The following is a 15,356-nucleotide window of genomic DNA, read 5'->3' on the forward strand; positions in this document are numbered from 1 at the left end:
TGTTAGTTAGAATAATGTTTTGCATCTTTAGTTTCAATAAAAAAAGTCAAGGATAGCCATTGCCATGCTTATTTTGCTAGTATACATGTTGCTGTTTGAAAACAGAAAGTTTACCGCTGTTGCAAAAATTCCCTAGAAAAGTCAGAGAATGGTATTGTTGGAAATATGCCCTAGAGGCAATAATAAAAGGATTATTATTATATTTCCTTGTTCATGATAATTGTCTTTTATTCATGCTTTAATTGTATTATCCGGAAATCGTAATACACGCGTGAATACATAGACCACAACATGTCCCTAGTGAGCCTCTAGTTGACTAGCTCGTTGATCAACAGATAGTCATGGTTTCCTAACTATGGACATTGGATGTCTTTGATAACGGGATCACATCATTAGGAGAATGATGTGATGGACAAGACCCAATCCTAAGCATAGCACAAGATCGTGTAGTTCGTTTTGCTAGAGCTTTTCCAATGTCAAGTCTTCCTTAGACCATGAGATCGTGTAACTCCCGGATACCGTAGGAGTGCTTTGGGTGTACCAAACGTCACAACGTAACTGGGTGACTATAAAGGTATACTACGGGTATCTCCGAAAGTGTCTGTTGGGTTGACACGGATCGAGATTGGGATTTGTCACTCCGTATGACGGAGAGGTATCACTGGGCCCACTCGGTAATGCATCATCATAATGAGCTCAAAGTGACCATTTGGTCACGGGATCATGCATTACGGTACGAGTAAAGTGACTTGCCGGTAACGAGATTGAACAAGGTATTGGGATACCGACGATCGAATCTCGGGAAAGTAAAATACCGATTGACAAAGGGAATTGTATACGGGGTTGCTTGAGACCTCGACATCGTGGTTCATCCGATGAGATCATCGAGGAGCATGTGGGAGCCAACATGGGTATCCAGATCCCGCTGTTGGTTATTGACCGGAGAGCGGTCTCGGTCATGTCTACGTGTCTTCCGAACCCGTAGGGTCTACACACTTAACGTTCGGTGACGCTAGGGTTGTAGAGATATGAGTATGCAGCACACCGAAAGTTGTTCGGAGTGCCGGATGAGATCCCGGATGTCACGAGGAGTTCCGGAATGGTCCGGAGGTAAAGAATTACATATGGGAAGTCGAGTTTCAGCCATCGGGAAAGTTTCGGGGTTCACCGGTATTGTCTCGGGACCACCGGAAGGGTCCCGGGGGTCCACCGGGTGGGGCCACCTATCCCGGAGGGCCCCATGGGCTGAAGTGGGAGGGGAACCAGCCCCTGGTGGGCTGGTGCGCCCCCCTGGGCCCCCCTCTGCGCCTAGGGTTGGGAACCCTAGGGGAGAGGGCGCCTCCACTTGCCCTGGGGGGGGGGCAAGTTTCCCCCCTTGGCCGCCGCCCCCCTAGGAGATCCCATCTCCTAGGGCCGGCGCCCCCCTGGGGTCCCTATATAAAGAGGGGGGGTGGGTGGGAGGGCAGCCGCACCCTGACACCCGTCGCCTCCCTTCCCCCCTTGCTACACCTATCCCTCTCGTAGTCGCTTGGCGAAGCCCTGCCGGATCCCTGCTGCATCCACCATCACGCCGTCGTGCTGCTGGATCTTCATCAACCTCTCCTTCCCCCTTGCTGGATCAAGAAGGAGGAGATGTCACGCTGACCGTACGTGTGTTGAACGCGGAGGTGCCGTACGTTCGGCGCTAGGATCTCCGGTGATTTGGATCACGACGAGTACGACTCCCTCAACCCCGTTCTCTTGAACGCTTCCGCTCGTGATCTACAAGGGTATGTAGATGCACTCCTCTCTCTCGTTGCTAGATGAACTCATAGATTGATCTTGGTGAACGTAGGAAAAAATTTATTTTATGCAATGTTCCCCAACAGGTATAACATTGAATCTTTTTGCATATTGATCTCTGATAAATTTATTACAATGGGAATTTTAGTTCATAATTTTTGGAGTCAGGGAAGTATTGATACTCTTGCATTCTTTACAGACTGTACTGTTTTGGCAGATTGCTGTTATGGTTGCATTGTTTGCATATGTTTGCTTGTTTAATGATTCTATTTGAGGATAGGAGTATTAAATATACAGAGGCATTTAGTATGCAATGTTGAATAATAATTTTAGTGATTTGTTACAATAGAAGATGATAAGGTTTTGCATTGGTTTATACTAACCTATCTCACGAGTTCTTGTTGAGTTTGTTGTGAATGAAGCTTTTGACAAAAAGAGAAACCATGATATAAGAGGAATTAAGGAGACACAGAAGTCCAAGCTTGGGGATGCCCAAGGCACCCCAAGATAATATTTCAAGAGGTCTCAAGCATCTAAGCTTGGGGATGCCCTGGTAGGCATCCCACCTTTCTTCTTCGACAACTATCAGTTAGTATCGGTTGAGCCTAAGTTTTTGCTTCTTCACATGAGTTGTGCTATCCTTGCAATGTAGTTTTCTTTAGCTTTGCTCGCTGTTTGAATAAAGTATCAAGATCTGAAATTCTTTTATGAGAGAGAGAGTCTTCACATAGTTGCATAATTATTTGGCTACTCATTGATCTTCACTTATATCTTTTTGGAGTAGCTTTTCATTTACTCGTGTGCTTCACTTTTATCCTATGAGTAAATTGTTGAATGAGTTGAATGTCATAAATCTGAATTTACATATGCCTCATTTGCTTATCCCACGGGAAGTAATGACTACACATCTAAGAAGTAGAGGTTGTAAATTTATTGACGGTTGGCAAGCATTGTATTAGTCATTTGAACAATTCATGAAAGAATATTGAAGGAACAGAGATTTCACATATAAATATATTATCATAGACATCTTTTATAATTGTGAGCACTCATTAAGTATGACATGCTAAAGAGTTGATGTTGGACAAGGAAGACAACGTAATGGGGTTATGTTTTCTCGCATCTCAGTTAAAGTATATTGTCATGGATCATTCAAACATGTTGAGCTTGCCTTTCTCCCCTTGCTAGCCTAAATATCTGTACTAAGCGGGAATACTGCTTGTGCATCCATTATCCTTAAACCCAGTTTTTGCCATGAGTGTCCACCATACCTACCTATATGCGGTATTTATCTGCCGTTCCAAGTAAATTTGCATGTGCCAAACTCTAAACCTTCAAATTATAATCTGTTTTGTATGCTCGAATTGCCCATGTAGCAACTAGGGGCTGTCAGTGTCTTCCATGCTAGGTGGGTTATTTTCAAGAGGAGTGGACTCCGCTCCTCATTCACGAGAAAGTGGCGGTAACCGGGATGCCCAGTCCCATGATCAAAAAGATCAAAATCAAATCAAAATAATTAAACAAAACTCCCCCAGGATTGTTGTTAGTTGGAGGCACTCGTTGTTTCGAGCAAGCCATGGATTGATGCTTGTTGGTGGATGGGGGAGTATAAACTTTTACCATTCTGCGTGGGAACCGCCTACAATGTATGTAGTATGGAAGATATTGGGAACTCTTGGTTGTTATGTTGACAATGAGATCATACCTCTCAAAATTATTTATCTATATTTCAAAATTGAGCTCTGGCACCTCTGCAAATCCCTGCTTCCCTCTGCGAAGGGCCTATCTTTCACTTTATGTCTTTTACTTTATGCAAGAGTCAAGGTGATCTTCACCTTTCCCTTTTTCATTTTATCCTTTGGCAAGCACTTTGTGGTGGGGTGATCCTGATATATATATATATCCAATTGGATGTACGTTAGCATGAACTATTATTGTTGACATCACCCAAAGGTGAATACATTTGGAGGCAACATTATAAGCCCCAATCTTTCTCTGTGTCTGATTAAAACTTCATAACCATAAGTATTGTGTGAGTGTTAGCAATTGTAGAAGACTATATGATAGTTGAGTATGTGGAGTTTGCTATTCCTGAAAATAAGATGAATTGAAATTGTTTCGATGACTAAGAATGAAGTTTGCTAGTTTTCAAGAATGTTTATGGTCTATGCTTTAACATGTGGATTGCTTGTTACTAGTTCGTGAAAAGTTTTATGAGATGAACTACTGTTATGACATATAATGATGCTAGTAAAGGTGATTGAAATTATCATTGATCAAACTTGTGCACCTCTAGCATTCACACTTCATAAATTCTTTCTTTTATCATTTACCTACTCGAGGACGAGTAGGAATTAAGCTTGGGGATGCTGATACGTCTCCAACGTATCTATAATTTATGAAGCATTCATGCTATATTACTTTATGTTTTGAATGATTTTGGGCTTTATTATCCACTTTTATATTATTTTTGGGACTAACCTATTAACCGGAGGCCCGGCCCAGATTTGCTGTTTTATGCCTATTTCAGTGTTTCGAGGAAAAGGAATATCAGACGGAGTCAAAACGGAACGAAATCAACTAGAGAAGTTATTTTTGGAAGGAAACCTACCAGATAGACTTGGACCCTACGTCAGGAGATGAGGGAGGTGCTCACGAGGGTGGGGGGCGCGCCCACCCCCCTGGGCACGCCCCCTGCCTCGTGGGACCCCCGTAGCTCCACCGACGTACTTCCTGCACCCATATATACCTATGTACCAAAAAACTTCCAGAACAGAACCTAGATCGGGAGTTCCGCCGCCGCAAGCCTCTGTAGCCACCAAAAACCAATCAGGACCCTGTTCCGGCACCCTGCCAGAGGGGGATCCCATCACCGAAGGCCATCTTCATCATCCCGGCGCTATCCATGACGAGGAGGGAGTAGTTCACCCTCGGGGCTGAGGGTATGTACTAGTAGCTATGTGTTTGATCTCTCTCTCTCTCTCGTGTTCTCTCTCGTGTTCCTCTATGGCACGATCTTGATGTATCCTGAGCTTTGCTATTGTAGTTGGATCTTATGATGTTTCTCCCCCTCTACTCTCTTGTGATGAATTGAGTTTCCCCTTTGAAGTTATCTTATCGGATTGAGTCTTTTATGAGAACACTTGATGTATGTCTTGCGTGGGATAACCGTGGTGACAATGGGTTATTCTAGTGATCCACTTGATGTATGTTTTGGTGATCAACTTGCGGGTTTCGTGACATTGGGAACCTATGCATAGGGGTTGGCACACGTTCTTGACTCTCCGGTAGTAGCTTTGGGGCACTCTTTGAAGTACTTTTATGTTGGTTGGATGAATCTGAGATTGTGTGACGCATATCGTATAATCATGCCCACGTATACTTGAGGTGACAATGGAGTATCTAGGTGACATTAGGGTTTTGGTTGATTTGTGTCTTAAGGTGTTATTCTAGTACAAACTCTTTTATAGATTGATCCGAAAGAATAACTTTGAGGTGGTTTCGTACCCTACCATAATCTCTATGTTTGTTCTCCGCTATTAGTGGCTTTGGAGTGACTCTTTGTTGCATGTTGAGGGCTTGTTATATGATCTATCTATGTTATTATTGTTGAGAGAACTTGCACTAGTGAAAGTATGAACCCTAGGCCTTGTTTCCTATCATTGCAATACCGTTTACGCTCACTTTTACCACTTGTTACCTTGCTGTTTTTATTATTTCAGATTACAAAAACCTTTATCTACTATCTATTTTGCACTTGTATCACCATCTCTTCGCCGAACTAGTGCACCTATACAATTTACCATTGTATTGGGTATGTTGGGGACACAAGAGACTCTTTGTTATTTGGTTGCAGGGTTGCTTGAGAGAGACCATCTTCATCCTACGCCTCCTACGGATTGATAAACCTTAGGTTATCCACTTGAGGGAAATTTGCTACTGTCCTACAAACCTGTGCACTTGCAGGCCCAACAAAGTCTACAAGAAGAAGGTTGTGTAGTAGACATCAGTCTCATCCTTCTTGATCCAGCAAGGGGGAAGGAGAGGTCGATGGAGATCCAGCAGCACAACTGCGTGGTGGTGGAAGCAGCGGCGATCTCGGCAGGGCTTCGCCAAGCTCACCGAGAGGGAGAGGTGGTACGGGGGGAGAGGGAGGCACCAGGGACTAGGGTGAGGCTGCCCTCCCTCCCCCCTCTTTATATAGGGGGCCTAGGGGGTGCGCCGGCCCCTAGAGATCCCATCTCCAAGGGGGGCGGCGGCCTAGGGGGGGGGACTTGCCCCCCAAGTCAAGTGGGGTGCCCCCCACCCCTTGGGTTTCCAACCCTAGGCGCAGGGGGGCCCAAGGGGGGCGCACCAGCCCACCAGGGGCTGGTTACCTTACCTCTTCAGCCCACGTGGCCCTCCGGGATAGGTGGCCCCACCCGGTGGACCCCCGAGACCCTTCTGGTGGTCCCGGTACAATACCGGTGAACCTCGAAACTTTCCCGGTGGCCGAAACTGGACTACCTATATACAATTCTTCACCTCCGGACCATTCCGGAACTCCTCGTGATGTCCGGGATCTCATCCGGGACTCCGAACAACTTTTGGGTTACCGCATACTAATATCTCTACAACCCTAGCGCCACCGAACCTTAAGTGTGTAGACCCTACTGGTTCGGGAATCACGTAGACATGACCGAGACAACTTTCCGACCAATAACCAACAGCGGGATCTGGATACCCATGTTGGCTCCCACATGTTCCATGATGATCTCATCGGATGAACCACGATGTCGAGGATTCAAGTAATCCTGTATACAATTCCCTTTGTCAACCGGTATGTTACTTGCCCGAGATTCGATCGTCGGTATCCCAATACCTCGTTTAATCTCGTTACCGGCAAGTCACTTTACTCGTTCCGTAATGCATGATCCCATGACTAACTACTTAGTCACATTGAGCTCATTATGATGATGCATTACCGAGTGGGCCCAAAGATACCTCTCCGTCACACGGAGTGACAAATCCCAGTCTCGATCCGTGTCAACCCAACAGATACTTTCGGGGATACCTGTAGTGTACCTTTATAGTCACCCAGTTACGTTGTGACGTTTGGTACACCCAAAGCACTCCTACGGTATCCGGAAGTTACACGATCTCATGGTCCAAGGAAATTATACTTGACATTGAAAAGATCTAGCAAACAAACTATACGATCTTGTGCTATGCTTAGGATTGGGTCTTGTCCATCACATCATTCTCCTAATGATGTGATCCCGTTATCAACGACATCCAATGTCCATAGTCAGGAAATCAAGACTATCCATTGATCAACGAGCTAGTCAACTAGAGGCTCACTAGGGACATGTTATGGTCTACGTATTCACACATGTATTACGATTTCCGGTCAATACAGTTATAGCGTGAATAATAGACAATTATCATGAACAAGGAAATATAATAATAATCCTTTTATTATTGCCTCTAGGGCATATTTCCAACAGTCTCTCACTAGCACTAGAGTCAATAATCTAGTTACATTGTGATGAATCGAACACCCATAGAGTTCTGGTGTTGATCATGTTTTGCTCGCGGAAGAGGTTTAGTCAACGGATCTGCGACATTCAGATCAGTATGCACTTCGCAAATATCTATGTCTCCATCTTGAACATTTTCACGAATGGAGTTGAAGCGACGCTTGATGTGCCTGGTCTTCTTGTGAAACCTGGGCTCCTTGGCAAGGGCAATAGCTCTAGTGTTGTCACAGAAGAGAGTGATCGGTCCCGACGCATTGGGTATGACTCCTAGGTCGGTGATGAACTCCTTCATCCAGATTGATTCATGCGCTGCCTCCGAGGCTGCCATGTACTCCGCTTCGCATGTAGATCCCGCCATGACACTTTGCTTGCAACTGCACCAGCTTACTGCCCCACCATTCAAAATATACACGTATCTGGTTTGTGACTTAGAGTCATCCAGATCTGTGTCGAAGCTAGCGTCGATGTAACCCTTTACGACGAGCTCTTCTTCACCTCCATGAACGAGAAACTTGTCCTTAGTCCTTTTCAGGTACTTCAGGATATTCTTGAATGCTGTCCAGTGTTCCACGTCGGGATTACTTTGGTACCTTCCTACCAAACTTACGACAAGGTTTACATCAGGTCTGGTACACAGCATGGCATACATAATAGACCCTATAGCCAAGGCATAGGGGATGACACTCATCTTTTCTCTATCTTCTGCCGTGGTCGGGCATTGAGCCGAGCTCAATTTCACACCTTGCAACACAGGCAAGAACCCCTTCTTGGACTGATCCATATTGAACTCTTCAATATCTTATCAAGGTATGTGCTTTGTGAAAGACCTATGAGGCGTCTTGATTTGTCCCTATAGATCTTGATGCCTAATATGTAAGCAGCTTCTCCAAGGTCCTTCATTGAAAAACACTTATTCAAGTAGGCCTTAATGCTGTCCAAAAGTTCTATATCATTTCCCATCAAAAGTATGTCATCTACATATAATATGAGAAATGCTACAGAGATCCCACTCACTTTCTTGTAAACGCATGCTTCTCCATAAGTCTGCATAAACCCAAACGCTTTGATCATCTCATCAAAGCGAATGTTCCAACTCCGAGATGCTCGCACCAGCCCATAAATGGATCGCTGGAGCTTGCATACCTTGTTAGCATTCTCAGGATCGACAAAACCTTCTGGCTGCATCATATAGAGTTCTTCCTTAAGATAGCCGTTAAGGAATGCCGTTTTGACGTCCATTTGCCATATCTCATATTCATAGTATGCGGCAATTGCTAACATGATTCGGACGGACTTCAGCTTCGCTACGGGAGAGAAAGTCTCATCATAGTCAACCCCTTGAACTTGCCGAAAACCCTTAGCGACAAGTCGAGCTTTATAGATGGTAACATTACCATCCGCATCCGTCTTCTTCTTAAAGATCCATTTATTTTCTATCGCTCGCCGATCATCGGGCAAGTCTGTCAAAGTCCATACTTTGTTTTCATACATGGATCCTATCTCGGATTGCATGGCTTCAAGCCATTTGTTGGAATCTGGGCCCGCCATCGCTTCTATATAGTTCGAAGGTTCACCATTGTCTAACAACATGATTTCCAGGATAGGGTTGCCATACCACTCTGGTGTGGAACGTGTCCTTGTGGACCTACGAAGTTCAGTAGCAACTTGATCTGAAGTACCTTGATCATCATCATTAATTTCCTCTCCAGTCGGTGTAGGCACCACAGGAACATCTTCCTGAGCTGCACTACTTTCCGGTTCAAGAGGTAGTACTTCATCGAGTTCTACTTTCCTCCCACTTACTTCTTTCGAGAGAAACTCTTTCTCCAGAAAGGACCCGTTCTTGGCAACAAAGATCTTGCCTTAGGATCTAAGGTAGAAGGTATACACAATGGTTTCCTTAGGGTATTCTATGAAGATGCATTTTTCCAACTTGGGTTCGAGCTTTTCAGGTAGAAGTTTCTTGACATAAGCATCGCATCCCCAAACTTTTAGAAACGACAGCTTAGGTTTCTTCCCAAACCATAATTGATACGGTGTCGTCTCAACGGATTTAGACGATGCCCTATTTAAAGTGAATGTAGCTGTCTCTAAAGCGTATCCCCAAAATTATAGCGGTAAATCGGTAAGAGACATCATAGACCGCACCATATCCAATAAAGTGCGATTACGACGTTTGGACACACCGTTACGTTGAGGTGTTCCAGGCGGCATGAGTTGTGAAACAATTCCACATTTCCTTAAGTGCGTACCAAATTCGTGACTTAAATATTCTCCTCCACGATCTGATCATAAGAACTTTATTTTTCAGTCACGTTGATTCTCTACCTCATTCTGAAATTCCTTGCACTTTTCAAAGGTTTCAGACTTGTGTTTCATCAAGTAGACATACCCATATCTACTTAAGTCATCAGTGAGAGTGAGAACATAACGATAGCCACCGCGAGCCTCAACGCTCATTGGACCGCACACATCAGTATGTATAATTTCCAATAAGTTGGTTGCTCGCTCCATTGTTTCGGAGAACGGAGTCTTAGTCATTTTACCCATGAGGCATGGTTCGCACGTGTCAAATGATTCGAAAGCAAGAGACTCCAAAAGTCCATCTGTATGGAGCTTCTTCATGCGTTTGACGCCAATGTGACCAAGGCGGCAGTGCCACTGATATGTGGGACTATCATTATCAATCTTAAATCTTTTGGTATTCACACTATGAATATGTGTAACATCACGTTCGAGATTCATTAAGAATAAACCATTGACCAGCGGGGCATGACCATAAAACATATCTCCCATATAAATAGAACAACCATTATTCTCGGATTTAAATGAGTAGCCATCTCGTATTAAACGAGATCCAGATACAATGTTCACGCTCAAAGCTGGTAGTAAATAACAATTATTGAGGTTTAAAACTAATCCCGTAGGTAAATGTAGAGGTAGCGTGTCGACGGCGATCACATCGACCTTGGAACCATTCCCGACGCGCATTGTCACCTCGTCCTTCGCCAGTCTCCGCTTATTCCACAGCTCCTGCTTTGAGTTACAAATATGAGCAACGGCACCGGTATCAAATTCCCAGGAGCTACTATGAGTACTGGTAAGGTGCACATCAATTACATGTATATCACATATACCTTTAGTGTTGCCGGCCTTCTTGTCCGCTAAGTATTTGGGGCAGTTCCGCTTCCAGTGACCCTTCCCTTTGCAATAAAAGCACTCGGTCTCAGGCTTGGGTCCATTCTTTGGCTTCTTCCCGGCAACTGGCTTACCGGGCGCGGCAACTCCCTTGCCGTCCTTCTTGAAGTTCTTCTTACCCTTGCCTTTCTTGAAACTAGTGGTTTTATTGACCATCAACACTTGATGTTCCTTTTTGATTTCCACCTCCGCTGATTTCAGCATTGAAAATACTTCAGGAATAATTTTCACCATCCCCTGCATATTGTAGTTCATCACACAGCTCTTGTAGCTAGGTGGGAGCGACTGAAGGATTCGGTCAATGACCGCCTCGTCTGGGAGGTTAATGTCCACCTGGGACAAGCGGTTGTGCAACCCAGACATTTTGAGTATGTGCTCACTAACAAAACTATTTTCCTCCATCTTACAACTATAGAACTTGTCGGAGACTTCATATCTCTCGAATCGGGCATGAGCTTGGAAAACCATTTTCAGCTCTTCGAACATCTCATATGCTCCGTGTTGCTCCAAATGCTTTTGGAGCCCCGGTTCTAAGAAGTAAAGCATGCCACACTAAACGAGGGAGTAATCATTAACACGTGACCGCCAATCGTTCATAACGTCTTGGTTCTCTGGGATGAGTGCTTCACCTAGCGGTACTTCTAGGACATATGCTTTCTTGGCAGCTATGAGGATGATCCTCATGTTCCAGACCCAGTCCGTATAGTTGCTGCCATCATCTTTCAGCTTGGTTTTCTCTAGGAACGCGTTGAAGTTGAGGTTGACATGAGCATTGGCCATTTGATCTACAAGACATTTTGCAAAGGTTTTTAGACTAAGTTCATGATAATTAAGTTCATCTAATCAAATTATTTAATGAACTCCCACTCAGATTAGACATCCCTCTAGTCATCTAAGTGATACATGATCCGAGTCAACTAGGTCGCGTCCGATCATCACGTGAGACAGACTAGTCATCATCGGTGAACATCTCCATGTTGATCATATCTTCCATACGACCCATGTTCGACCTTTCGGTCTCTTGTGTTCCGAGGCCATGTCTGTACATGCTAGGCTCGTCAAGTTAACCTAAGTGTTTTGCATGTGTAAATCTGTCTTACACCCATTGGATGTGGACGTTGGAATCTATCACACCCGATCATCACGTGGTGCTTCGAAACAATGAACTTTCGCAATGGTGCACATTTAGGGGGAACACTTTCTTGAAATTATTATGAGGGATCATCTTATTTACTACTGTCGTTCTAAGCAAATAAGATGCAAAAACATGATAAACATCACATGCAATCAAATAGTGACATGATATGACCAATATCATATAGCTCCTTTGATCTCCATCTTCGGGGCGCCATGATCATCTTCGTCACCGGCATGACACCATGATCTCCATCATCACGATCTCCATCATCGTGTCTCCATGAAGTTGCTTGCCAACTATTACTTCTACTACTATGGCTAACGGTTTAGCAATAAAGTAAAGTAATTACATGTTGGGGAACGTTGCATAAAATAAATTTTTTTCCTACGTTCACCAAGATCAATCTATGAGTTCATCTAGCAACGAGAGAGAGGAGTGCATCTACATACCCTTGTAGATCGCGAGCGGAAGCGTTCAAGAGAACGGGGTTGAGGGAGTCGTACTCGTCGTGATCCAAATCACCGGAGATCCTAGCGCCGAACGTACGGCACCTCCGCGTTCAACACACGTACGGTCAGCATGACGTCTCCTCCTTCTTGATCCAGCAAGGGGGAAGGAGAGGTTGATGAAGATCCAGCAGCACGACGGCGTGGTGGTGGATGCAGCAGGGATCCGGCAGGGCTTCGCCAAGCGACTACGGGAGGGAGAGGTGTAGCAAGGGGGGAGGGAGGCGCCAGGTGTCAGGGTGCGGCTGCCCTCCCACCCCCTCTTTATATAGGGACCCCAGGGGGGCGCCGGCCCTAGGAGATGGGATCTCCTAGGGGGGGCGGCGGCCAAGGGGGTAAACTTGCCCCCCAAGGCAACTGGAGGCGCCCCCTCCCCTAGGGTTCCCAACCCTAGGCGCAGAGGGGGGCCCAGGGGGGGCGCACCAGCCCACTAGGGGCTGGTTCCCCTCCCACTTCATCCCATGGGGCCCTCCGGGACAGGTGGCCCCACCCGATGGACCCCCGGGACTCTTCCGGTGGTCCCGATACAATACCGGTGAACCCCGAAACTTTCTCGATGGCCGAAACTCGACTTCCCATATATAATTCTTTACCTCCGGACCATTCCGGAACTCCTCGTGACATCGGGGATCTCATCCGGGACTCCGAAAAACTTTCGGTTTGCTGCATACTCATATCTCTACAACCCTAGCGTCACCGAACCTTAAGTGTGTAGACCCTACGGGTTCGGGAGACACGTAGACATGACCGAGACCGCTCTCCGGTCAATAACCAACAGCGGGATCTGGATACCCATGTTGGCTCCCACATGCTCCTCGATGATCTCATCGGATGAACCACGATGTCGAGGTTTCAAGCAACCCCGTATACAGTTCCCTTTGTCAATCGGTATTTTACTTGCCCGAGATTCGATCGTCGGTATCCCAATACCTTGTCCAATCTTGTTACCGGCAAGTTACTTTACTCGTACCGTAATGCATGATCCTGTGACCAAACACTTGGTCACTTTGAGCTCATTATGATGATGCATTACCGAGTGGGCCCAGTGATACCTCTCCGTCATACGGAGTGACAAATCCCAGTCTCGATCCGTGTCAACCCAACAGACACTTTTGGAGATACCCGTAGTATACCTTTATAGTCACCCAGTTACGTTGTGACGTTTGGTACACCCAAAGCACTCCTACGATATCCGGGAGTTACACCATCTCATGGTCTAAGGAAAAGATACTTGACATTGGAAAAGCTCTAGCAAAACGAACTACATGATCTTGTGCTATGCTTAGGATTGGATCTTGTCCATCACATCATTCTCCTAATGAAGTGATCCCGTTATCAAAGACATCCAATGTCCATAGTCAGGAAACCATGACTATCTATTGATCAACGAGCTAGTCAACTAGAGGCTCACTAGGGACATGTTGTGGTCTATGTATTCACACGTGTATTACGATTTCCGGATAATACAATTAAAGCATGAATAAAAGACAATTATCATGAACAAGCAAATATAATAATAATCCTTTTATTATTGCCTCTAGGGCATATTTCCAAAAGTCTTCCACTTGCACTAGAGCAATAATCTAGTTACATTGTGATGAATCGAACACCCATAGAGTTCTGGTGTTGATCATGTTTTGCTCGCAGAAGAGGTTTAGTCAACGGATCTGTGACATTCAGATCCGTATGTACTTTACAAATATCTATGTCTCCATCTTGAATATTTTCATAGATGGAGTTGAAAAGACGCTTGATGTGCCTGGTCTTCTTGTGAAACCTGGGCTCCTTGGCAAGAGAAATAGCTCCAGTGTTGTCACAGAAGAGAGTGATCGGCCCCGACGCATTGGGTGTGACTCCTAGGTTGGTGATGAACTCCTTCATCCATATTGCTTCATGCGCTGCCTCCGAGGCTGCCATGTATTCCGCTTCACATGTAGATCCCGCCATGACGCTCTGCTTGCAACTGCACCAGCTTACTGCTCCACGATTCAACATATACACGTATCCGGTTTGTGACTTAGAGTCATCCAGATCTGTGTCAAAGCTAGCATCGACGTAACCCTTTACGACGAGCTCTTCGTCACTGAAGGAAAAATGCCCTAGAGGCAAATAATAAAGTTATTATTTATTTCCTCATATCATGATAAATGTTTATTATTCATGCTAGAATTGTATTAACCGGAAACATGATACATGTGTGAATACATAGACAAACATATAGTCACTAGTATACCTCTACTTGACTAGCTCATTAATCAAAGATGGTTATGTTTCCTAAGCATAGACATGTGTTGTCATTTGATTAATGGGATCACATCATTAGAAGAATGATGTGATTGACATGACCCATTCTGTTAGCCTAGCACTTGATCGTTTAGTATACTGCTATTGCTTTCTTCATGACTTATACATGTTCCTGTAAATATGAGAAATATGCAACTCCCGTTTACCGGAGGAACACTTTGGGTACTGCCAAACGTCACAACGTAACTGGGTGATTATAAAGGAGTACTACAGGTGTCTCCAAAGGTACATGTTGAGTTGGCGTATTTCGAGATTAGGTTTTGTCACTCCGATTGTCGGAGAGGTATCTCTGGGCCCTCTTGGTAATGCACATCATTATAAGCCTTGCAAGCAATGTGACCAAATGAGTTGGTTACGGGATGATGCATTACGGAACGAGTAAAGAGACTTGCCGGTAACGAGATTGAACTAGGTATTGGATACCGACGATCAAATCTCGGGCAAGTAACATACCGATGACAAAGGGAACAATGTATGTTGTTATGCGGTTTGACCGATAAAGATCTTCGTAGAATATGTAGGAACCAATATGGGCATCCAGGTACCGCTATTGGTTATTGACCGAGAATGGTTCTAGGTCATTTCTACATAGTTCTCGAACCCGTAGGGTCCGCACGCTTAACGTTACGATGACAGTTTTATTATGAGTTTATAAGTTTTGATGTACCCAAGTTTGTTAGGAGTCCCGGATGTGATCACGGACATGACGAGGAGTCTCGAAATGGTCGAGACATAAAGATTGATATATTGGAAGCCTATGTTTGGACATCGGAAAGGTTCCGGGTGAAATCGGGATTTTACCGGAACACCGGGGGGTTACCGGAACCCTCCCGGGGGTTAATGGGCCTTAGTGGGCCATGAGGGAGAAGAGGAGGGCCGGCCAGGGCAGGCCGCGCGCCCCCTCCCCCC

This window comes from Triticum dicoccoides, chromosome 7B, assembly GCF_002162155.2.
Source record: "Triticum dicoccoides isolate Atlit2015 ecotype Zavitan chromosome 7B, WEW_v2.0, whole genome shotgun sequence".
Taxonomy (NCBI): domain Eukaryota; kingdom Viridiplantae; phylum Streptophyta; class Magnoliopsida; order Poales; family Poaceae; genus Triticum; species Triticum dicoccoides.